At 50.8% G+C, this 2,849-nt stretch overlaps 1 non-coding gene across 1 annotated transcript; it reads left to right on the plus strand.

Moving 5' to 3' along the window:
• Positions 1-2,166: 2,166 nt before the first annotated feature.
• On the plus strand, positions 2,167-2,239 carry TRNAM-CAU (transfer RNA methionine (anticodon CAU)). The gene has a single exon. It is a non-coding gene; the product is annotated as a tRNA-Met (tRNA).
• Positions 2,240-2,849: the final 610 nt, after the last annotated feature.

Consider the following 2,849-nt stretch of genomic DNA (forward strand, 5'->3'; position numbering starts at 1 on the left):
TTCTACACATCGGGATGGTTTGTCTCTGTAACCTCAATAAGGATTCTTTAAAATACAGCCAGCTCTCCTGGACTCCTTTCCCCCTCATGTTATTCTCCCAGGGGATCTTTCCCATCAGTTCCCTGAGGGAGTCAAAGTCTGCTTTTCTGAAGTTCAGAGTCCGTATTTTGCTGCTTTCCTTTCCTCCTTGTGTCAGGATCCTGAACTCGACCATCTCATGGTCACTGCCTCCCAGGTTCCCATCCACTTTTGCTTCCCCTACTAATTCTTCCCGGTTTGTGAGCAGCAGGTCAAGAAGAGCTCTGCCCCTAGTCGGTTCCTCCAGCACTTACACCAGGAAATTGTCCCCTACAGTTTCCAAAAACTTCCTGGATTGTCTGTGCACCGCTGTATTGCTCTCCCAGCTGATATCAGGATGATTGAAGTCGCCCATGAGAACCAGGGCGTGCCATCTTGTAGCTTCTGCGAGTTGCCGGAAGAAAGCCTCATCCACCTCATCCCCCTGGTCTGGTGGTCTACAGGAGACTCCCACCACGACATCACTCTTGTTGCTCAGGCTTCTAAACTTAATCCAGAGACTCTCAGGTTTTTCTACAGTTTCATACTTGAGCTCTGAGCAGTCATACTGCTCCCTTACATACAGTGCAACTCCCCCACCTTTTCTGGCCTCCCTGTCCTTCCTGAACAGTTTATATCCATCCATGACAGCACTCCAGTCATGCGAGTTATCCCACCAAGTCTCCGTTATTTCAATCACATCATAATTCCCTGACTTTGCCAGGATCTCCAGTTCTCCCTGCTTGTGTCCCAGGCTTTGTGCATTTGTATATAGGCACTTGAGATAACCCGCTGATCGCTCCTTGTTCTCAGTATGAGGCAGGAGCCCTCCCCTCTCACACGCTCCAGCTCGTGCTTCCTCCCGGTATCCCGCTTCCCCACTTACCTCAGGGCTTTGGTCTCCTTTCCCTGGTGAACCTAGTTTAAAGCCCTCCTCACTAGGTTAGCCAGCCTGCTCACGAAGATGCTCTTCCCTCTCTTCGTTAAGTGGAGCCCGTCTCTGCCTAGCATTCCTCCTTCTTGGAACACCATCCCATGATTGAAGAATCCAAAGCCTTCTCTCCGACACCACCTGTGTAGCCATTCCTTGACTTCCACGATTTGACGGTCTCTACCCAGGCCTTTTCCTTCCACTGGGAGGATGGACGAGAACACCACTTGCACCTCAAACTCCTTTATCCTTCTTCCCAGAGCCACGTAGTCTGCAGTGATCCGCTCAAGGTAATTCTTGGCAGTATCATTGGTGCCCACGTGGAAAAGCAGGAAGGGGTAGCGGTCTGAGGGCTTGATGAGTCTCGGCAGTCTCTCCGTCACATCGCGAATCTTAGCCCCCGGCAAGCAGCAGACTTCTCTGTTTTCCCGGTCAGGGCGGCAGATAGATGACTCAGTCCTCCTGAGGAGAGAGTCCCCGACCACCACCACCCACCTCCTTCTCTTGGGAGTGATGGTCGTGGAACCCCCAACCTTAGGACAGTGCATCTCATGCCTTTCAACTGGCGGAGTCTCCTTCTGCTCCCTTTCCCCAGACGTAACATCTGGGCCACTCCCCGCAATGGTACCTGTGGAGAGAACATGAAAATGGTTACTTACCTGTGTCCGCTTTGCTGGTACATGGACTTTCCCCCTTCTTCTTCTGGAGGTCACATGTTGCCAGATTTCTTCACAGTCCTCCTGTCCCTGCTGCGCAGCCTGCTCTGAATCTTCAGAACCTTGTGCCCATAGAAGCATATCCTGACGTCTGTCCAGGAAATCTTCAGTTTCTCTTATGCAACGCAGGGTCGATACCTGTTGCTCCAGACCTTGAACCTTCTCTTCCAATATGGAGACCAGCTTGCACTTTGTACAGACAAAGTCGCTTCTGTCCTCTGGAAGAAAGACAAACATGGCACATCCAGTGCAGGTCACAACAGTTGAACACTCCCCATCCATATTACCTTCCTACTATGAGCTTCCTCCGGAGATGCAGTAATTCCTCAGAGAAGTCGTTAGGGTGTAAGCCTCAGTGGGCTCACTCCAGGTGAACTCCCAGGCAAACTCCTGCTGTTTGCTGCTCTGCTGTTCCCCGCTGCTCAGCTGGTTCTATAAGTACCGAGCCTAAAGCTCTTCCAAACCTTCTTAGCGCAACGGGCAGCGCATCAGTCTCATAATCTGAAGGTCCTGAGTTCAAGCCTCAGAGAAGGCAACTCTTCTTGCTCCCTGCCATACCACTCACCATCTGCCCCAGGAGAACCAGCTGGTGGGCTGCATCCACAGGCAGATAGTTTATGCAGCTCCCCTCAGAGCAGCAGCCACAGCTGTGCAGCTAATCCCCACATCTGGTTGCCGGGGATCCAGCTGGATTGTTTGTGCATCCCTTTCAAGACTTGCCCTCAACAACCTGGCAGCCCCCAGCTTTCTCATTGCTCTGTGGTTGTTTGCTCTGTGAAAGGGGCCTCTAGGAATTGGTATTTCCAGAGGCATTAAAGAATCATAAAGGAGAAGGAAAAGTTAATGCCTTAGAAAAGTGTGTGTGTCTGTGTTAGATGGATGGGAGGGTGTCGAGAGCAGAGTGGTTTCTAGTCTTTTTTCTCGGATTTCCAGTGGTAATCAAGGTCAGCCATTGCCAGCAGTTGACAAGAACATGTGAGAACAGTGGGGGCGGGAAATAAACATGGGGAAATAGTTTTACTTTGTGTAATGACCCATCCTCTCCCAGTCTTTATTCAAGCCTAAGTTTGTATCCAGTTTGCAAATTAATACCAATGATCACTACAAAAGGTTTCCCCCACCCCACCCAGCTCTCCTCCTGGTAA

This window comes from Caretta caretta, chromosome 28, assembly GCF_965140235.1.
Source record: "Caretta caretta isolate rCarCar2 chromosome 28, rCarCar1.hap1, whole genome shotgun sequence".
In the NCBI taxonomy this organism is placed as follows: domain Eukaryota; kingdom Metazoa; phylum Chordata; order Testudines; family Cheloniidae; genus Caretta; species Caretta caretta.